The sequence below is a fragment of the Elaeis guineensis genome, chromosome 1 (genome assembly GCF_000442705.2).
Source record: "Elaeis guineensis isolate ETL-2024a chromosome 1, EG11, whole genome shotgun sequence".
NCBI lineage: Eukaryota > Viridiplantae > Streptophyta > Magnoliopsida > Arecales > Arecaceae > Elaeis > Elaeis guineensis.
In genome coordinates, this window is record NC_025993.2 from 109,684,185 (window position 1) to 109,707,847 (window position 23,663).

A 23,663-nucleotide genomic window follows, 5' to 3' on the forward strand; every position below is an offset into this window, starting at 1 on the left:
GTCGGATCGCGCAAAAGAGTCCTTAACACAGTCGGAAGCGATAACAGCCATTGGATCACATGATGGATTACTTCTGGGCCATCGGATCGCACAAAAGATCTTATTCTCACTGTGAACCACGTCTATGGACCACGTAACTATTCTTGTGGACTGCACTCTGGCTGGACCGATCGACCGGTCCACCGTACATCAGAGGCTATTTTCTTTGTTTTTTAAGATATTTTAGCTCCATTTTTACTCCGATTTTCTCTTGAAAAATTAAAAAAAATATGCATTAAATTCTTCAAAAATTTCTTTTCATTTTGATGCTTAAATTACTTAATTAAATTAACATCTATTTTTTTATAAATATATCTTTTATATTTTTTTCAAAATCACTTTATTTTTTAGAAAAATTTAATAAATTTATGAAATTAGGATTTTTAAAAAGATGTTAGCATCATAAATTACCAAAAATATCTTCAATAAATATAAAAATATACTACTTATCATACTCTCCAACTTGAATTTTGCTCGTCTTCGAGTAAAGAAAGAATTTAGAATTAAGTACTGTTTAACTTAAAGTTTCGAATTTCACCAAATAATTTTCAAAAGATCATTGATATTCAGTAGAGTGTAAATAAGATATATCATTAGGGTATTAATACTAGTCAATATGAGAGTTAAACTAAGAACACTAAAATCTTTTTTGAACTTTTTCAAATTATCCCTACCTTTATCTCCAAATCATTAACCTTCATATGGACAAGTATATTGTTACTTCTGTCCTTCATTTATTGATTATTTTTTTTTTAAACATTGTACTGCTATTGAGTGTCTTAACCCCTTAAGCTTTCTGTTTGACCCATGTAGCGAGTTTTCAGTTAATGACTCCCAAACCAGATGGCTTTAGGGCACTAGGTATAAAATACCCCTCGAACCTACTTGCTCGAATCAAACAGGCTACGAGTTAAAACTAGCTTTACAACAAAGTTTCTTTGCCCTTCATACCTTTTGACGCGAAACTTAATACTTGCTTAGGCAAAGAGGCCCGGTTACTCAGCATGAAGTACTTGAAAATTTTTTTTTTTTAAATATATGAAGAAACATATAGTTACTTTACACAAGTCCATAAGAAGTAAACTCTTCTTTGATGCTGGTAAAAAAAAATTTAGAAATGCTCAAAGAAAACTATTTAAGTTCTAAACTTAACTCTTTATTGAGTTTTTTTAATACTTGATCCCTCAATTCTCACAAACTCTCTGATCTGTACATCAATTTTTTTTTAAAAATATTTGGTTTAACTCAATTCTTAAGTATAATCAGATGCTTAAATACTAAATACTAACTTACTTGAGGACTTTAAAAATTTAAAAATTTTTATTATCCCCCCCCAACTTAATCGACATTGTCCTCAACTTAGCCAATATTATTTTCAGATCCCTACAAAAGATACAAAGCAAGACTCGATTATCCTAAACAAAATACAAAAGAAAGCAAAGGCAAAAGCAGAAATTGAAAACTAGGTTGCCTCCCAGGAAGCGCTAAGTTTACCGTCTTCAGCCAGACCATATGAAGATTCTCTCACCTATCCCGTGTCGAATATTGGATTGGTAAATTTCAATAGTTTTGGATTGTCAATCTCAGAAAGATGGCCTATAATAAATTTCAGTAGTTTGTTGCCAATCTTAAGAAAGTATTTCACATCTCTATTTTTAATTTTAGAAAGATAATTCACAAACCCATTCACAGACCCTTGTTTGTTGAGAATTTCTCCTATTTGTTCTTCTAAAATGCTCATGAATTAAGTTTTTGGGTTATGAGTTAAGTTTGAAGTAATGGATGCTAAAAGGGTGTCTTTTGATTTTAAACATGTGTACTCAGATGTGATCAAGGATAATTTCAGTTCTGGAGGAGGTAATTTTAAAGTGGAAGAATCAACTTCTGAGGCTGAAGGGAATGGAACTATTGGTGAATATAGCTTGGGTAACTCATCCACTCTCTTCTTTTCTTCACTTAGATCAGCATCAGTACTAAGCTCAAGTTCTTCTATTGGGTTAGCTTCAGTACTAATCTTTTCTTCTAAATTCACATTTTGGCTAGCATCAATACTAGCCTCACTCACCTGGTCTTGGTATAGGTTATTAAGAATCTTTTCACTTTTAAGCTCAGAAATTGCATTGTCACTTTCAAATTGGAGATTCTTAGGTGGAATATTGGATTGATGACTTGGTCTAGGTAGTTGGTGGATGGGTGGGTCATTTTCAAAATTCGGTATTGGTTCATTTGGTAATTGACCTAGTTCTCTCCTCATAGTAGATTCAGTTAATTGATCTATTTGTGTTTCTAGCCTAGCGAGAGATTGCTGTTGGGTCATGATCATTTGTTGAAGTTGGTTCAATCTATCATCGGCTAGATTGGTCTGTTGAGGAGGTGGGTATAACGGCTGATTGTAATAGGATGGCTGGATAGGTTGACTAGGCTGACCACTATTATAGGCACAGTTTTGGTATTGAGGCCTACTCTGAAAGTTTTACAAAGAAAAAATTTGGGTTTAAGCCTGAGTCTGTTGGGATCTCCAAGAAAAATTAGGATAGTTCCTCCAATCTTGGTTATATGTATTTAAGAATGGGTCATTGACAGGATTGGAGTAACCTTGAGCAGTTTGAACTTGTTCTTGAATGAAAGGTAAAAACTGTGCAGCCGTGGGACATTCGCTCACATGATGGGCCAGACTAGCACAGATAGAACAAATCTCCTGATAATTAGGTGGTGGTGTGTATTGTGCAGGAGATTGTTGACCTAATGCTAGGAACTGATCAAATTTTTGGACAAGAAGATCGACTTTATCTAATCTTTGGGCTATTAGGTTCAGATCGGTCTTAGGACTAGAGTCTGAATATTTGATCTCATAGAATGATGAAAATATTGATGGATTATAGGTGGAAGAAATAAAATATTCTTTCATCTGCCTAGGTGGTTCTTAGAATTTCTAGCCATTTGATTATCATGTTTAGCATGGATCAGTCGTTCAATTTCAGAATTAGGTTCAACTAGGTCAGAAAAAATTATACCGTGCATGTATTAGTGCAAACCCTATTATGTGTGTTGTTGAAATTTTTTTTTTATTTTTTTTTTAAGAAGGAGGAGGAAAAGAAGAGAAAAGAAAGAAAGAGAAATGTTTTAAAGGTGAGATCCTTAAGAAAAATCTTAGACCTAAAGACGTAAGATGAGAAGAATTAGTTGTGGTTAAGTGTTAATTGCAATCAAGTTAGCTAATAGTTAAACCTAGACACCTACGAATTTCTTAGACCTAACAGTTTGATGTAGAGTGGCTTAGTCTAGATACAAATTGGGTTTGTTCTCACTTTTTTCAACTAGCCAGATAAGAGGTGAGATCGTGGGGGTCCCCCCGTTGCTTGCCTTAGACACCAATTGAATTGGCCAGGTAAGCTAATGGAACCAATTAAATAACCACAAATCCACTTAGGCTGAGCCTTTATAACCTCTAGCCTTAGACACCAGTTTCAGGAGTGAGTCCGGACTTACTTTGCACTTGACTTCACCACAATACTCAAAACTGAACTCGATTAATGCTAGGGGCTAATGTTTACTTGATTTTAGTTAGGCTAGGGTTAATGTGGAATGCTGGTTGGTTGTTTTTGGGCCAAGGAAGGGTGATAAAATTCCTACCTTATCTTATTATGGGTGTTGCCCTTAAATTGATTTGAGATGAATATGCACAACTAATTTCAAACAAGGGGTCTATGCAACTAAATTAGATGCATGAAACTAATAAAACTTGAAAGCTTACCTTGTCTCAAACGATCATCAAAAATAAATCTACAATGATGAATGCTCCTAAAATTAAGTTTCTACCCTTGTCATGCAATTTTTATTAGGTTTATGTGGATGAATTTTAAGTTAATTAAAAAAAATAGTAATTAATACTAAAAAAAATTAGTTAAAGCTAGGGTTAGGATTGATCTTACCAACTTGGAAGCTTTCTATCTCCCCTTTTTTTTTTTTGAATTTTTGAATTTTTTTTCTATAAAAAGATAAAAAAAGTTAGTAAGCAATAGTCACAAGAAAATCAAAGAAATCAAACATTAAAATTGGTGCCTTCTCCGGCAACGGCGCCAAAAATTGATAGAATCAAGATGCTGTCGTTAAGACACTATGATTATCAATCAAATTTCGACTTCAATAAAAATTAAAAATATGTAGAAAGTAGTAAGTCAGGTCGAATCCACAGAGAAAGTAGGATTTTGATTTGAAATCTTTAATTTTACAAAAAGAAAATAAAATTTTGGAGAAAGCAATTTAAGTCGGAAATAAAAATTAAAAGTGCGAAAAATAAATCGGATACTAAGATCTACTAACTAGATCTTAGCATCTACTTGCAATAAAAATAAATAATAAAAATTTAAAAAGCATAAAAATAAATTGGTACTAAGATCTACTAATTAGATCCTAGCATCTACGTGCAAAAAAATAAAAGACAGAAATTTAAAGTGCAGAAAAATAAATTTTGTATTAATTGAAATTGAAATTCAAGTACAAAAAATTTAAAAAAAATAATAAAATAAAATAAAAATAAAATTGTAACAAAGATCTGAAGTTGATCAGCCAAGCCTCGTCGAAAAAATGGTTGATGACCTCTCCGTCTTCCGTCGTACTCCGTAGAGCGAACTGACTTTTCTCCTTCTTTTCTTTGGGTCCCTAAAGCTATTTTATTTTTTTCTCTATTTTTTTACACTCTCTACTCAATTTTTCTACTCTCAAAGCTTATTCCCGGACCCCCTAGTTATAGATGAATTTTTCATGATTTTTTGGTAGGAAAAGGAGTCCTAAAACCCTTAGAAATCGTATAAATCTCCTTAGGAATATTCATGGCCGTCGGATCAGCTTCGGACCGCCCAGATCTGCTAAAAAATTAGAGTTATAATTCTTATCAGGGTCGGATCAAATGTCAGCCGTCCGATCTGGGTTCTGATGAAGTTCTGGCCGTCGGATCGCGCAAAAGAGTCCTTAACACAGTCGGAAGCGATAACAGCCGTTGGATCGCGTGATGGATTGCTTCTGGATCGTCGGATCACGCAAAAGATCTTATTCTCACTGTGAACCACGTCTGTGGACCGCGTAACTATTCCTGTGGACCGCACCCCGGCTCTGTGGACCGACCGACCGGTCCACCGTACACCGAAGGCTATTTTCTTTGTTTTTTAGAATATTTTAGCTCTATTTTTACTCTGATTTTCTCCTGAAAAATTGGAAAAAATATGTATTAAATTTTTCAAAAATTTCTCTTCATTTTGATGCTTAAATTACTTAATTAAATTAACATCTATTTTTTTTATAAATATATCTAATTTCATATTTTTTCAAAATCACTTTATTTTTTAGAAAAATTCAATAAATTCATGAAATTAGGATTTTTAAGAAGATGTTAGCACCATAAATTACCAAAAATATCTCCAATAAATACAAAAATATACTACTTATCACTCTTCTTCTTCTTCTTCTTCAGCTATCCTCTTCTTCCTCTTTATCTTATTCGCAAAACGGTGCCTGAAGCAACCATCCTCTAAAGTATTCGAAGCACCAACTTTTTCTTTGTAAAGTGCTTTTGTAAAGTGCTTGGAGCACCAGCTTTTTCTTTGTAAAGATTTTAATGAATAAAAAAAGAATGCTTTATTCTGGAAGTTGTTGCTTTGTTTCCAACTTTAAATTTATATCTGTGGATTTTATAAATTTTACTCGGCTCATAGAGAATAACACAAATAGATGCTCAGATTAGCATGAGAAAATACTCAGTGCTCAGCTCAGCACGATAAGATTCTAAGTAGCTCAGCTTTAGCATAGATATATTTAGGATAATTTTGATTGAAGTGAATATATTTAGAGCAGTTTAGGACAACTTGAATGTAATCTGGCCATCCATAAATCTGAGGTATCATAATAATCATCTTAACACTATCCCCTATTTCTGAGTCTGAGACAATGCCTCAGGTGGAAGGAATACTGTTGAGGTAATGCCTTTGGCTATACATTGTCTATCTTTTTTTTTCCTAAAAAGACAGTGTATGTCGGTGGTGATCTTGTGCTTATGGCATTTTGCACTTCTCATCTTCATGCGAGAAACTGTGCACCAGTGGTGAGTTTGTACCTATGGAACTTGCACTTTCGACGGTATTATGAGGGTCTGATTAGTTATCCTTCCGAAAGTTTCCTCAAGAGTCTCCCTTCACTTCTTGTGTGACTCGGGCTCTGCAGAAATCTAGTAAGTTACCCCCATCTCGGAGTCACCAAGGTCTTCTCGAGGGTCTGGTAAGTTAGCCCTCGCGAGTGGCATTGTGTACCTATGGCGATCTTGTGCCTAGGCATCTAGCACTTCTTATCTTTGCGCGAGAGACCGTGTGTGCCAGTGGTGGGCTTGTGCCTATGGCATCTTGCACTCTCGACAGTATTTTGAGGATCTGATAGTTATCCCTCCAGAGATTTTCTTAAGGGTCTCCTTCCGCTTCTTATGCGACTCGAGCTCTGCAGGGGTCTAGTAAGTTAGTCCTGCCTCAAAGTCATCGTGGTCTTCTCGAGAGTCTGATAAGTTAGTCCTCACGAGTACTATTGTGCACCTATGGCGATCTTGTGCCTACGACATCTAGTACTTTTCATCTTCATGCGAGAGATAGTGTGTGCCAGCGGCAAGCTTATGTCTATGGCATCTTGTACTCTCGATAGTATTCTGAGGGTCTGATTAGTTATCCATCAGAAGGTTCTCTCAAAGATCTCTCTCCGCTTCTCGTGCGACTTGAGCTCTGCAGGGATCTAGTAAGTTAGTCTCATCTCGAAGTCACCGAGGTCTTCTCAAAGATCTGGTAAGTTAGCCCTCACGATTGACGTTGTGTGCCTATAGTGATCTTGTATCCACACATCTAGCACTTTTCATCTTCGCATGAAAAGTAATGTGTGCTAGTGGCGAGCTTATGCCTATGGCATCTTACACTCTCAACGGTATTCTAAGAGTCTGATTAGTTATTCCTCTAGAGGTTTCCTCAAGGGTCTCCCTCCGCTTCTTGTGCGATTCAGATTCTGCAAGGATCTGATAAGTTAGCCCTATCTCGAAGTCACCGAGGTCTTCTCGAAAATCTGGTTAGTTAGCCCTCATGAGTGGTATTGTGTGCCTATAGCGATCTTATACCTATGATATCTAGTACTTCTCATCTTCACATGAGAAACAATATGACAGCGGCGAGCTTGTGTCTACGACATCTTGCACTCTCGACGGTATTCTGAAGGTCTGATTAATTATCCCTCCAGAGGTTCTCTCAAGAGTCTCTCTTTGTTTCTCATACAATTCGGGCTTTGCAGGGATCTGGTAAGTTAGCTTCACCTCGGAGTCACTGAGGTCTTCTCGAGAGTCTGGTAAGTTAGCCCTCACGAGTGGCGTTATGTGCCTACGGTGATCTTATGCCTACGACATCTAGCACTTCTCATCTTCACATGAGAGACTGTATATGCAGCGGTGAGCTTGTGCCTACGGTATCTTGCATTCTTGACGGTATTCTGAGGGCCTAGTTAGTTATCCCTCTGGAGGTTCCTTCAAGGGTCTCCCTCCGCTTCTCGCGTGATTCAGGCTCTGTGGGGGTCTGATAAGTTAGCCCCATCTCGGAGTCATTGAGGTCTTCTCGAGGGTCTGGTAAGTTAGCCCTCACGAGTGGCATTGTTTGCCTATGGTGATTTTGTGCCTATGGCATTTAGCACTTCTCATCTTCGCATGAGAGGTAGTGTGTGCCAGCGACGAGCTTGTGCTTATGGCATCTTGCGCTCTCGATAGCATTTCGAGGATCTGATAAATTATCCCTTCAGAGATTTCCTTAAGGATCTCCCTCCGCTTCTTGTGCAATCCGAGCTCTGCAGGGGTTTGGTAAGTTAGTCCTGCCTCGGAGTCATCGAGATCTTTTCGAGGGTCTGGTAAGTTAGCCCTCATGAGTGATGTTGTGTCTACAGCAATCTTATGCCTATGACATCTGGTACTTCTCATCTTCACGTGAGAGATAGTATATGCCAGTGGTGAGCTTATGCCTACAGCATCTTACGCTCTCGATGGTATTATGAGGGTCTGATTAGTTATCTCTCTAGAGGTTTCCTTAAGGATCTTCCTTTGCTTCTTATGCGATTCGAGCTCTGCAGGAGTCTGGTAAGTTAGCCCTACGTCGGAGTCATTGAGGTCTTCTTGAGGATTTGACAAATTAGCCCTCACGAGTCGCATTGTGTGCCTACGGTGATTTTGTGCCTACGATATCTAGCACTTATCATCTTCGCGCAAGATATAGTGCATGCCAGTGGCGAACTTGTACCTACAGCATCTTACACTCTCGACGGCATTCTAAGGATTTGATTAGTTATCCCTCTAGAGATTTTCTCAAGGGTCTCCCTTCACTTCTCACACAACTCCGACTCTACGGGGGTCTGATAAGTTAGCCTCGCTTCTGAGTCATCGAAGACTTCTCGAGGGTTTGGTAAGTTAGCCCTTACAAGTGACGTTGTGTGCTTACGGCGATCTTGTGCCTACGGCATCTAGTACTTTTTATCTTCGCACGAGAGACAATGGGTGCCAGCGATAAGCTTGTGTCTACGGCATCTTGCACTCTTAACGGTATTATGAGGGTCTAATTAGTTATCCCTCCGGAGGTTCCCTCAAAGATCTCTTTTCACTTCTCATGCGACTCAGACTCTACAGGGGTCTAGTAAGTTAGCCCCATCTCAGAGTCGCTCAGATCTTTTTGAGGGTCTCAAAAGTTAGCCCTCGCATTACTTAACCATAGTTATAGTTCAGGATCTTAAGTAGAAGGAGGAAAAAATTCTTGGAGGACTCGGGTGCCTATCGTAAGTTGATAGCCCTGTAAATTTTATTTTCATAAAAAATATTGTTACATCATTGGTAATATATGCTGAGGTTCATCGAGTTCCATAGCCTGAAGATTAGAGTCCCATCGAGCTGCTTTAGCCTATAAGTTCCTGGGTGTACCACTTCATCCATCCGATAAGGACCTTCAGTTAGGCGATAGCCCTCCTTCTAGCGCTTGCTCGGTAGGCTGTGAGACTTCGGCTTGCCGCATTACCTGATCACCAGCTTGGAACTCTTTTGGCTTAACCGGGATAAAACTTCGTTTCTTTTGCTTTATCGATCAATAGATTGGGTCCACCCTTAGGTGATGGGATATCACTTCAGAATCGATGCCGGACACGTCTGCGGTAGATCAGGTGAAAAGATCTATAGTTTTCTACAAAAGATTAATTAGTCGATATTTGGTTACCTCATTTAGTCATGAGCCAATTTTCACCATCCGGCTCGGGTTGTTCTTCCTCAGCAAGACATCTAAAAGGTCCTCGGTTGGTTAGAGGCATCCGTCAATCAGATCCTCCCTAGCACCTAAGCTTATCAGGAGCTCAGACTGAATCTCTGCCAGAGCCAATTGATTCTCTACTCTTAGTTTGGTGGCAAAGCATTCATAAGCCATGGCTTGGTTGCCTCGGATCTGCCCCACTCCATCCTTGATCGAAAACTTCATCACTAGATGGTAGCTTAAGATAACAACTTTCAAAGTCCACAGGCTAGGACGGTCAAGGATGGCGTTGTAAGCCAAAGGACTTTCCTGATCCAAACGATCCCCTAGTAATCATATGAATTTCTCCTTGGATGGGTCACTTTTCTTCCACCACTCACCCTCCGATCTGCTGCAACTCCTGCTGCACTGGTGCTTACCACGATCGAGGCAGAAGGAGAGACTGCTGAGGTAAAGGGGATAGCTGCTGAACTCTTGGAGCTCGACGTTGAGGGGCCGCTCTTTAGACAAAATGATTCAACCACCCCTGCCTGACAAGCCTCTCGATCTCATCGCGAAGATAGTGACAGTCTTCAATATCGTGACCATGGTCATGATGGTAAAAATAATATTTATTCAAGTCTCAACGGTATTTTGATCTTTTCTCATCAGCTGAGGCTCAGGTAACTCAGGTCCTACTTGTAACAACACCTCTCTCCAAGGAACAGTTAGGGGCATATAGTTATTGTATTGCCCAGGAGGTGATGGTTACCGAACCCTTCTTGGAGGACTATGGGTTCGACGATTTTAAGCCCCATTATTCTGCCTCGAAGGTGGGGACCGAGAGCACTGACGTCTTTTCTCCTCTCATCTTAGATGGTGCTTCTTACTGGATCCCACCATGACTGAACCGGTAGGAGTCTCATCGATGAAGGCCTCTTCTATGCGGGCATACTTCTCCACACGGACAAGCATATTCGAAAGATCTCGAGGATAAATCTTAACCAACGATTTTTTCAAATATTTTTTTCAGCAGACCGTTGATCATTACGGCCATCATGGTCGACTGGTCTAAGTTTTGGACCTCCAGGGTGGCCACATTGAATTTATTCATAAAAGAACGGATTGACTCACCCTCCTTTTGCTTGATGGTATGGAGGTAGTCAGATCATTTTTGCTGTCGCCAACTGCTGATGAAATGACCAACAAAAGATCGGCACAAGTCTTCAAAGGAATGGATAGATGTCGGCCTCAAACTCGAGTACCACTGCTGAGCGGTCCCCTTAAGGATTGGAGGAAACGCTCGATAGAGGATTACATCCGATGCTTCTTGAAAGAGCATGGTTGTCTTGAAGGTCTCCACACGATCGACGAGATCGGTGGTCCCGTCGTAGACCTCCAACTGAAGCAGTTTGAAGTACAAGAGGAGTGGGTCCTGCATAATCCTCGGAATGAAGGGTGACTGGCTGTTATACCCTTCATAGGGCAGCGCCGAAGAGCTATTATTATTGAGGGCCTTTTCTATTTTTTGATCCAACTACTGGTCGAGCTCCTAAAACTATCTTTCAAAATCAACTTCATGGATAGTACCAGCCTCGAAGTACAGAGAAGATCGACATCTGGGGATTGAATCATGGCCCGATTGTGGGTTTAAAGATCGTTGCCTGACTGGCTGCTGAGCCCTAAGGCAACTTTGATGAGTCAACCTCCTCTCCGGACTTCGAGGAGGCACCTACGGCTCTGATTGAGGTGGTGGCTGTAGAGCCACAGTCAAAGCAAGATTCTATGAGGGTGCCACTACGAAAGGCATAGGTGATACCATCAAGAGAATTGTATGACGCACCGCTGTAGGAGGTGCAGGAATAGCCTGAGGAGGCTGTGGCGCCACTTGAAAGGGTGTGAGAAAGGTCTAGACCACTTAGATTGTAGTCGTCAAATGTTGAACTTGCTGGTAGAGCTAACCGAATTGGTCGGCCGTGACTAACGCCGGTTGGACCAGTTGAACCGATGGAGGGATGACCGATTGAACTGGTAGAGGAATTTTTGGTGCCAGCAGTTGAACTTAATTGTCAGCTTGGCTGGCTACCTGTCAAAAAATGACGGTATTGAAAAGTCAGAAAGATATTCATCTTGGAACCATGAATGCGAATGTAGGTCCTTCTTCTATTTGTTGCTACTGAAATCGATCGGGGTCAGAAGTGGGACATTTGAAAATCTCGTGTGGCGATGCTAGTGCTGGACCCTCCTACAAAATAAATCCCAAACTGGAGGTTGTGGCTCCGACGAGGATCCTCCAATGCTCAAGTCAGAAAAGCAGAGAACAAAAAAGCAGTAACGGATTCTCTGATAGGGAGTTGATTGGATTTATCTGGGTCTTTGGGGCTCTGATCGTTTATATAGAAGGATACCAGACAGCTGGATTGTTAGCTGTGAGATTGCACGATCCTGAGATTGTCGGACCGTTGGTCATGCCAAACTAGACGAGATAATTCAGCCCTTAATTACTCCTGCGAGATCATAGGAGACGGTTACGCCAAATTCTATCTATTCAGGATAGACAGCTGTCGCGTACGTTGAAGAGATAAGTCGATTGAGCAGCTCATAGACAAGTCAGACCTCTAAGACGTCTCAGCTCAGTATAGAGATGGACTCATCAACTCATACGACGGTCAATGATCGTATTGATGATCCGAGAACTTGAAATATCTTGTGATATAACGCTGATCCGAAGTACTCACAATAATCACCGTAATATATATATATGTATATATATATGTATATATATATATATATGTATATATATATATACATATATATATATATATATATATATATATATATATATATATATATATATATATATATATATATATACATACACATACATATACATATATAGACACACACACACACACACATATATATATATATATATGAGGCTTGGTAGTAAGGTAATATTCAGCCAATTAATTATAGTCTCTAAATTCGCTTCCACCAACAAGATGGATGCCGGATGCCCATCTAAGAATGCATACATCCAGCCCAGAGATGAGATTATTTCACTGAAGGAACATGTTACAAAGGTTAAAGACCAAGAGGAGATTAGATGGCTACCGTCAGTTGACCATGATCCTTGGTTGTAAGCCCTCCTAACTGCCAGAAAGGCTGAGCCTATCTGGATCATGGATGGACATCCATGCGAAAGCTTAATTATTCAGCAAGTAATTCTCTATACACTACATGCTGATATGGTATAGAAAAAATAAATCATTTCATCGGATTGGATAATGTAGTTATCATTTTTCATTATGTATTTTTATTTGAAATTTTAAATTATAATTTTTTATGATCATATTATGATATTCTGTAGTTAAATTATGATTTTTTGTTTATAATTTAGTCACGAGATATCATAAGTAAAAAAAAATATATTATTTAAAAATTTTATTTAACCACAATATGTTATGGCTATAAAATATCACTCAAAATTTTAAATAAAAAAATAAAATTATAAATATTAAATATATTATTAAATAACTACATATAAATACGTTCCACATCAATTATATCGCATCATACCCGGTGCACAAAGACTTTGTTATCTAGCTGATCGAATGAAAACAAACCTGCTCCCGTGCCCGAGCCCGAGCCCGACTTGCTCCCGCCCGCTACCCGTTTACTCGAGAATCTTCTGGAGAGTTCCAGGGCTTCGCAGTGTCATCAAGTGGAGAGCAAGGGGCCTGGGTTTCCTCGTCGAAGGTGAAGGGCGGTGTCGCTCAGTTGCTGTTATCTGGTCTACATTGCCGCTGTTCGAGTGGTCGCTGGTTCACCCTCCATGGTCTCCATCGCAAGGTCTTCTCTGTCTCATCGGAGGAGGAAGGGAGAAAGAACGCTAATCGTTGTCTTGTCCGAGGTTAGCTCTCGATTCTCCTGATCTTGACTGTTTTCCTCTACTAGATCTAGACATGCCTTTTCACATCTGCTGGATTTTTTGTTTTTTTATCGGATTTTATATGCAAAGATAAATAAGATGCAGTAATCTTTTGTTTTGGGATGTTTCTCTTCTTCGATCTTTAGGATCTTTAGTTTTTAGGTCCCGTCGGGGAGGTTGAAGCTCTGGGGTGGGGTTTATTTTGGTGGGTCCTCAAACTTGGCCAGTTTTCTTGGTCTGGAACTTATCCGGTGCTCCGTCGTGCAGGTAGGAGATGAACCAACCGCATGGCTGATCGGGGCAAATGGACGACGTGAGGGGCGGCGGAGGATCCGAAGGTGACGGTGATGGCGCTGCCAGGGGTGCCCTGGGGGCCGTCGGGTGGGTGCGTACGGGGGCATGTCAGCGGACAATATCAAGGGTTTGGTGCTTGCTTGGTCGTCGAGTTTCTTCATAGGTTCTGGCTTCATCATCAAGAAGAAGGCTTTGACGAAGGCCGGCTCGTCTGGGGTTAGGGCAGGTGCGATGGATCTCTTCTTCTTGCTGCTCTTCGTGTCTTGGATCTTAAATGGGAATTCTTGCTGATTTTTGTAATTTTTTTATTAAAAAAACTCGCTCTTTCCTTTGGAAATCTGGCGTATTTTATGGTTTCTATGGTGCAAGCTTTGCCAAAGATTTAAGTTTGGATGCTGGACAGATGACAGTTGACTTCGGGTTATTTTTTTTTCTAGTGCGCTTTGGTTTGCCTAAGATGGTTCGGGTTGTATCTTTTGCGCGAAAGAATGATTCTTTTTTTTTTTTCCGACATCAACCGTTGGATCGTGCCTTGCACGGATTTCAAAACACTGCAATCTGTGCCGCACAGATCTCGAAGCATACATTTTACAATCCAACAGTTGACATCGCAGAGGAAGGGGAATTGTTCTTTCGTGCGAAACCGAGATGGTTTACCTATCATTGATCTATCTAGTTAGATTAGTTCCAGCAAGTAGGAGGAAAATGGTTTGGAGGGAATTCGTATAGAATTCCATAGAGATGTGGATTACACTTTTATAGCTTTGGCACAGTAGTCATGCTGAACTTCATCATATCCTTTTATTCTGTGTAGATAATTATGCAGTTTGACTTAGTGCACAGTATACTCCAAATATATAAATTGCTCAATATACTCTTAACAACATGTTTAAAGTATCCTTTGTTATGATATTTATATAAGCTTTTTTGTTTATGAAAATCGTCATCTTGAAGTTTTTATACTACCTAAAAGAATAAAATACTTGCATATAATTATACGAATATACACGTGCAATGCATGTGATACAAAAGCTAGTTTAATATAAATGGATTGAAAAAACCCTTTGATACTTGCTTATGCACTCAATATTACTTGCTTAAAGTCACAAATCAAAGTGCCTCTTGAAAGCACATATGGGCTTCAATACCTTCCCCCCCAAAACCCATTGCCCTGAGCTTTACCTCCAATTTGTGTGTCAGATTAAAGAGGGAGCAGTGTGTGGGCCCTTTTCAAGGAGGACAATGCACTCATTCTTCGCTGTATCCCTTAGGCGGCGCTTTTTCCTTGCAAATCGAGACGTGATTCAAACCAGATGTAATGATATCTTTTTAATCTGTGATAGCTTTACTTTTGTTTGGGTGCAACATTTTTTCTTAAAATTGTTGGGAAAAATAAAGCAAAAAAGAATACATCAGATGTTTCTACTCTAGGTGTATTGTTTCATGCTAATTTTTATATACTTCATATTCTATTCTTGGTGTGTTTGTAAGATGATGTATTTTTGAATATGAAGTTCATATTATGTTCTTTTGAAGGAGTTTGTAGAAAACTTTGCATATTATGGTAGCTGTAGTGGAGCAGCTTAGAGGTGCACTTGGAGAATCAAGACTGCTAGTTCTTTTTTGTGTTGCAGCACACATAAACCAGGTTCCTCATCTGACTCTTGTTTCCTTTCTGCACTTCATTTATTGTTTTCTTTTTTCTTGGTTTAATTAAGTCATTTAAGCAATAGTGTCAGCATACACTGCGTTGTTGGTGTAGATCATCATTGATTCATTCTTAGTGAACTTTCAGTCTCAAAACGATCAGTTGTACAGCAAAATTGAAAAGTTTTGATGCGTGCCCTTTATTAGTTGACAATCATCGTCTGTAATTACAACGAACTTGTTATATTTGGAAAGTTTCACCCCATATTACTAGTTCGAAGGATGTATAATTGTCATATGTGTGTAACAAAGTAACAATTCAAGGTGCTTATTTTTTCAAGCCGTAACTAACATGCAATAACTGTGACCAGAGTTGCTTCTAGTATATGATTTGTATCTAAGATATGAAACAAAGCTGTGAAGGCTGCTAGAGTATATCCCAACCGGATGACTTCCATATAGAAAAAGACATTTTCCTATTTTGGATGGGTGATTGGGTACATTAGCTATCACTCATTTTGAGTGTCTTAGTGGAGCTATCTATTGATGGTTTGGGTTGTCTTGAATTTTGAAATATATGCTGGAATTTTGTTTGTGGATTGAATTGTTTACCTATTTGTTAAATATTGTATCATGTTTGGGTTTAAATTTTTCGGGCATCAAAAATTTTTTGAAAGTTGTTTAATATATATTAATATGTTATTTATTAAATCCAGAAAGATTAATAATATATTTGTGATAATATGTTGTATTATACTATAATATATTATATATAATATATTATATCAGTAGTATATAATATATTGTATTACATTAACACGCTGTATATAATATTACTACAATATTTTATAATATAATGCAGTATGTTATATTATTATATAATTTATTAGGATACATTATAATGTAACATAATATGCTATATTATATTATATTATGTTATGTTATATTGTGTGTTTAATGCCTTGTTTTGTTGTGTTTGGCAGTATCCTAACCTCAAAATCTAGCTTGTGCTATCTTGCAAATCTGGCCATCATAGAAATAGAAATAGTAAGTCCTCAATCCTCGAGCAAGATGTTCTGCTATTTATCTTTTGATGCTTATGGTTGTTCTTTAATGCTTTCAAGATATTTGTTCTGATGATGTTTTCTCATGGAAATGGTAACTACACTTTTTTTTTTGTAGACAAAGGTGGACTATCTCTACAACTTGAGAACTTGGCAGCCTAATCCAAGAGTTTTTGAAAGAATGAGGAATAGTGGTTTTGGTAATATGTTGCTAGTAGCACTTGTTAGGTATGATCTTCATTTTATTATAGTCTTACTGAGATTTATAATATAGAAATCCATATTATTATTGTTTAACAATTTTAGGTTGTCTTAGTTTGTAAAATGTTTTATATATTACTGGTTTGTCAATGGATGGTAAGCCAATAGAAGGTGTAAATCATAATATAATTTTGTTATGTTAAAAATATTTAGATATTGGAAATATCGAGTCTAGGACAGATCACTAGAGTTTAGAGTGGTTTGGATAAAATTTCAAAGTGGCTTCTAAACATATAGGGTAAGATTGTCCTCATCTTGCATCATATGTTCAAGCTTACATTTTATTTCTTGTTTATTCATTTGTACTTTGTAACAAAAATGGAAATAATTTTTCCACTTCATATATTTTTCTCTTTTAGAAAATTTTGAGGAGGATAGAGATTGTGCTTTGGATGCTGCTTTATTGGCACACCTTCATATTGCATTTTGGGATTGGAAGAAAAAGTCACTGGGGCCATAATTTTCTTTTACAGATATTATTAATTTTTTATTTTTTTGTGATTAGCAAAAAATTGTTTCTTTCAGTTGTTTGAATTTTTCACCCAAAAAGTCGCCCACATGCTTGATCCTAATCTTTGCATCCATTGGTCCACCTCCACTAATATTTAGGAGTGGATTCTCCTCGAGCTCAACATGCATACTCTTCTTATTTTCCATCCTTTTCTTGGAACTAGCTTAAAATATAGGTCATAAATTTTTTAATTAATTTTTTAACTTGTATAATAGTATGTACATCAAGTCTATTCTTGATCTTGATGTAGAATTGTTGTTTTATTTCCCATCCTTCTTGATATGATTAATTACAAAAGAAATATTTTTTACTGACTGCAAAAGAAACAAAAAACTAATGTGTGCTTGTAGAAGAAAATTGTGGCCCCTCAAACTATTCGAAGTTTTCATCCCTCAATTATGTAATGCAGCACGGAGATGTGCCAATAAAGAAATTTTTTTGAATATTATTTTTTTAAATTTAATTCATAAAATACTTTCATATTAAATTTATTTATGAATCTATCGTAGTTTGGATGATATGGGATGCACATATAAAATCATGGGTTAAATCCATGATTTATTGCCATGCAAGATGAAATTGTAGGTTGAATCCATGATTTTTCTTTGAAGTGGTTTGTTAAGATGTCACTGAAAATGAAATCGTGAGTTGAACCTACGATTTCAATGAATTCGTAGGTTGAACCCACGATTTCGTGACAGTCTTCTTTTTTTTTTTTTCAAAATTTTTCTTCAATCTTACTTATCCCCCTATTCTAATCTATCCCCAATCCTAAACCCTCGTCTTCATTCTAAAATCTTTAAGATCCTCTCCTATCCTATAAACCAACCTAATAGCTTCAGAAAGAGGTAGAGGTATATTGAAAGCAAAGAGGGTTCGAGTAGAAAAAGAAAAATAATCTTTATTTAGGTATGAAGAAGATTTATTTTTGAATAATGAGTGTAGAAAAAGTTTAGATCTAATTTTTCTCGAACAAAAGTTGTGGGGGAAGGATGGTAGACTTAAATCATTTTAGTGATTTTTGAATTGGATATTTATTTGAAAGGATGTATTGGTTATCTATGATGATGCTCAACAAGTTAATCTATGCTATTTTAGTGAAATATTTTTATAGTAGTTTTAGTTTTAACAGCTCAAATTGTTGTATTTCATCGTATATTAAAAAAAAAGATTATTGAGTTTGACTTTAATCTTCTTGGTCAAATATTGGGAATTTCGTCAGATGGTGATGAATACTTCCATAGCATTTGTTGGAGTCATCCAGTTTTAGGTTATTGTGCTTTTGCTAGAACTATTTTTGAGGATGATAGTTTAGGTCGAACCGCTAAACTTAATGCACATGTATTGCTACTTAAGAATCGACTCGTTCATCATATTTTTATATTTAATTTTCTATCTAAAGGAGATCAAAGAGATAATATGTCGCGCCTAAATATTTATCTTCTCAAAATGATTGTTTCGGATGGTAGGGTTAATTTGCTATATATAATGGTACATTATATGAATGAATGCTTTCAAGGTACAAAATTCTATTTATCCTATGGAGCTGATACATTATACATTGTGTAGTTTTGTCCTATGGATATTATACTTGAAATAAGATAGTTTATCAGAAATCTCAAATTCAAGATAAATCTGGTCAAAATACATGATTTTATTTGACAACTAGCTGTGTCATAAGTAAAGAAAAATGTGCTTACAATAAATCAATTACATTACTCTAAAATCAAATAAAAAAGATGAAACATCATCAAGTGGTGTGTCATATATTGCAACTAGAGCTGATCATGGGACGGGCGTCGGACCTAAACTCTATTTATTTTTACTCAGGTTTCGGGCTGGGCCTATGCAAAATTTGATAGTCTCTGGGCCCAAACTCGATCCATGGTCAGGTTTAACTGCAACCAAAAGCCGAAGCCTAATCATGCGCTAGAGGGTGCTATGGTAGCAGAGGGAACTAATGATCAAACTATGCAAATCCCTCGTCCAAGCGGCTTGTCATAAATGCCTCAACCTCGTCTAGTCACCTCATCATGGATGCCTCGAGAGTGTCAGTCGATGTGTCGATTTGTGCTGTGAGAGATTCGATTCGAGCAAACAATGCTTGTAGATTGGAACATTGTTGATCAAACTACATATACCAACCTGGCTGGGTTGGGAGTATAAGCTATGTAGGCTGAGCAAGGTGCCTATGTTGGTATTTGTTGATAGTCTGACCTTCTACTCCACTATCATTTTCTTCATGCACCTCAGCATTTCACTTCCATACCCCATCAGTAAATGTATACCTCATACGCTTTATAGATGAATGATTGTAGGTGTCAATGGGTCTAAGCTTAATAACTTCATCGTCATCAGTGATAGAGACATCAGAGGTCTCGAAGATAGCAGTCATAATAGCTCTATAAGATAAATAGGATTTTGAAAGCATTCATTCATATAATGTATCATCATATATGACAAATTAATTCATCTAAAACTATCATTTTGAAGAGATAAATATCTAGGTACGATATATTATCTTTGTGACCTCCTCTAGATAGAAAATTAAATGTAAAAATATGATGAATAAGTCGATTCTCAAGTGGCAATTCATGTGCATCAGGTTTATCAGTTCGATTTAAACTATCATCTTCAAAAACAGTTCTAACAGAGGCACGATAAATTAAAATTGGATGACTCTAATAAGTGTGGTTAAAGTATTCATCATTATTTGATGGAATGTCCAATATTTGATCAAAAAAACTAAAATCAAACTCAATAATTTTTCTTTTGACATGCGATGAAATAAAATAATTTGAGTTGTCAAAATTAAAATTACTATAAAAATAGTTTACTAGAATATGAGAGGTTGATTTGTTGAGCATAATTATAAATAATCAATCTATCCTTTCAAATAAATATCCAATTCGAAAATTACTAAAATAATTTAATTCTATTGTCCTCCCTGGTACAATTTTTTTAGAGAAAAATTAGATCTAAATTTTTCTTTACATTCATTATTCAAAAACAAATCTTATTCATACCTACGTGAATATTGTTTTTCTTTTTCTACTCAAGTTCTCTTTGCTTTTGACATACCTCTATTTTTTTTTTTGAAGTCGGTTGGTCTTTTGTAGGATGAGAGAGGATTTTGATGATTTTATTATGAGAACGATGGTTTGGGGTTGGGGATAGGTTTAAAATAGGGGAGAGGATCGAATAATGAAGAAAAATTTTGAAAAAAAAAAAAAAAAGGGCTGTCATGAAATTGTGGGTTCAACCTACGATTTCAGTGACACCTCAGCAAATCACTTCAAACGGAGATTATGGGTTCAATTTATGATTTTGTTTTACATGGCAATGAAATCGTGGGTTCGATCTATGATTTTATACGTGGCATCCCACATCACCCAAACTACGGTAGATTCGTAAATAAGTTGAAAATGGGGATATTTTGGGAATTAAGTTTTTTAAAAAATAATATTTTAAAAAAAATCCGCCAATAAGGTATAGTATAAGCATAATTTCTAACCTCAACTACAAAGAGGAGACATTATTTCTGTTTTTTGTTAGGAAGAAATAAAATATAAGCTCAAACATAAGATGCAAGATGAGGACGGGCATTCTATATGTTCAGCAATCATTCCGAAACTTCATTTAAGCCACTCTAAATTCAATTCACCTATTCTAAACTCAATAATTGTAGTATCTAAATATTTTTCACATAACAGAATTGGATTACAATCTACATCCGTTATTGGCTTTGCAATCAATTGATAAATTAATAATATGCAGCATATCTTGCAAACTAAGATATAACCTAAAATTGTTAAACAATAATCTAATCTATAGGTTTCTATATCTTAAAATCTTACTATGGCTATTAAAATGGAGAGTATACCTTCTCATATGCTTTGAAAGAGTTGCTTACAGCCGTCCGGTTCAAAGCAATTTGAACTGGATTTGTTTAATCAACCAACTTGGGCCCAACCGCTCAAGTTTAATACGATTAAACATTGTACGCCAAAGGAGAAGGGCTACACCAAGAATCCAAAATATGTACCATACCTTCAAGAATGGGAGAATAGGGCCAATTTTATTATTGGTCCTGTTTGCCGAGATCCCTCCCCTGGGACAGTCACTACTGCAAGACATGCTTGGGCTTAATCTTTGCAAGGTAATTATGTATTAGTTATCAGGAAACATATTTGATAATGATTAATGACAGGCTGATTTAGTAATTTTAATTATTGATTCCGTTAGCAAGGTAATTATTTATTAGTTGTGCAGGAGTGCTTGGTTCAGCAGTAATTTTGTAGTTTATAGTTGAATGACTGTGTTTGATAAAAGGAATTCGGCTTCTTTAACTTCTAAAAATTTAACTAGGAGTCCATATGCATATATAAATACATCAATATACTTGCTAGCTAAGTTAGATGTAAATCATGGATTTGTTTTGCTTCGTGCTTCATCATTAAAAAGAAAAAAAAAATCGTCGCTGTCCATTATTTTTCAACTTTCTGGATAAATAATTCTTGGGATCTGGAGAAGTAATTTATATGGCGTTGGTTCATTGATGATTCTCTTAAAAGATGATTATTTTAAATTATGTTATTTTATCCTTCAAGTTGCGGAATTGGGATCAGCAAGATTTGTGCTGGCTTGTCGACAATCCTCTCCTGAACATACATCTTCACAGGACAGAGTATAGTCGATGGTATGTCTTCTATATGTTACTTTGGTATTATGAAGATCTTTTGCTTTAAACTGATTCGGCATTTTGTTGTTTCTTCAACCGTACAGATCCGATGGAGGATTAGAGTACATTACAGTGTGCAACAATATTATTATGGTTTGATAATATTGACTGTTTCATGTGTAAAGGTCTATTAATGCACGCTCACATGCCACATCAATGAAAGACAATTGGAGATGATGGTGGGACGAATAACATGTTCATTGTTTCCCACGGTTCCTTTTCTAAAAGCCTGCAGGACATCTATGAACAATTAAGTTTATGTTATGTAAGCTTTTTTTTATTTTTTTGCTGTGTACAGTTATATCATTTGGATTCCAGATCTAATTTGTGTTCTCTAAGGTAATAAGAATGGTGTGAAAAGACCTCACAGCAGATTTCAACATATTGTTTCTGAGGCTATAAAGTTACCGTGTTAAAGTCTTGTAAAATTAATTACCTTTTTTTTGAATCTATGCAGATCAAATTATTTTTGAAAAAGTCCTTGGGTGAAATTCCTTGGAAGCCAAGCAAGTGTTATAAGTTGCAGCGATTGTACCATTAAACAGGAATTACAGTGAAATTGAATGGAGTTATCAAGATGCCTGTATATGGTTGAAAAGTAACAGGTCTGTTCTACCGTAATTTATTGACAGCAATGGATTTTTTGTTTAACGGCAAGCGTATTTCTTGAATACTTTGGTCCACCTCCCACCTTCTATACAATTCAGTGACGTAGAATTCTTGGCAAGTATCACATCTGCCTATGGCATTTATGTGTGTAAGCTTGTTTAAAATCCTGAAAAGATATGAAGTTCAGCATGACTATTGTGCAGAGGCTTAATAAGTGTAATCCACATCTCTAGGGAAGGCTCTTGCTGCAACTAATCGTACTGGATAGATTTGCCAATGACAGGTAAACCATGTTAGGCAAACCAAAGCGTACTTCGAACAAATTATCCAGAATTCAACTGCTATAGATTAAATCTTTCGCAAGGATTGCACCATAGAAGGTTTTTCCAACTACAGGGTAAATCATCCTGTTTATATTCAGCTATATATCAATGGCAATTACATATTTGTAAGATGATAGAAGTTTTTTCTTCTTTTTCTCCTCTCTGATCTTTGTTTGCTAAAATTACGAATCTAGTTGATAATCTGATGTCCAACTGCATATTGCCGCCTTCATTAGTGTAATATCCTCTATTATAAATTAGACAAACCAAACCAACGAGAAGAGATCAGTACAAAGGTTAGATATAAGACAGTGCAATCTACTTAGTCAAAAGATCGATTATATCCATAAAGTATTTGTTCAGTTATTAGTTTCTTCAATTTCGGTATTCGGACATCAAGCTAAGTATGGTTGCTCTCTTCGTTTGTGGTAAGGATTGACTTTTGTTGATTCGAAAAAAATCGAGGATCACGTCAGATCCAGTTGAAGCCTCAAGGAAGATCTGAATAAATAAAAAGAAATGATTTTTTCAGTCGTGGACTGAAGAAGGGAGTTCCATAATGAATTTACATCTAAATCGGGTAGAGAAGTGCCATTATCTTTTTTTATGGGGGTATTTCTTCAAAGTAAATATCACTCTAAATAGCGAGTACCTCAAAGAGATTACGAGCCAATCACACAGAATTATGAAGATGATGATCATTCGAATCGAATTTGGAGTGATCTGGATAGGAAAAACTTGATAAAAATTTAAGAGATTACTGATAAAAGAATGAAGGAGACGAAGATCTGCTTGAAGAGTCTTCTCATATAGGATGACTCGACTCTCTTGAGCATTAGAAATATGTCATTTTCGATCTGAAACTTCTAGTTCGAAAGACGACAGAATAGAATACTGGGATCGAAGCCTCCTAAGATCGGCCTTGATGATGCTCGACTCCTGGTTATCGAGTCCCCAGAAATCTCGAATCCCCA

General features: G+C 36.8%; 1 long non-coding RNA gene across 5 annotated transcripts; it reads left to right on the forward strand.

Moving 5' to 3' along the window:
* Positions 1 to 12,982: 12,982 nt before the first annotated feature.
* Positions 12,983 to 22,414, forward strand: LOC105038473 (uncharacterized). Of its 5 annotated transcripts, XR_012142099.1 has the most exons (9): positions 12,983 to 13,221; positions 13,507 to 13,759; positions 14,734 to 14,848; positions 15,070 to 15,181; positions 16,164 to 16,227; positions 16,363 to 16,472; positions 21,627 to 21,715; positions 21,802 to 22,022; positions 22,215 to 22,414. It is a non-coding gene; the product is annotated as an uncharacterized lncRNA (long non-coding RNA). The 5 variants fall into 5 exon arrangements; XR_830735.3 differs by lacking the exon at positions 22,215 to 22,414 and having other exon boundaries at positions 21,802 to 22,139; XR_830736.3 differs by lacking the exon at positions 22,215 to 22,414 and having other exon boundaries at positions 15,080 to 15,181; positions 21,802 to 22,139.
* The last annotated feature ends 1,249 nt before the right edge of the window (positions 22,415 to 23,663 follow it).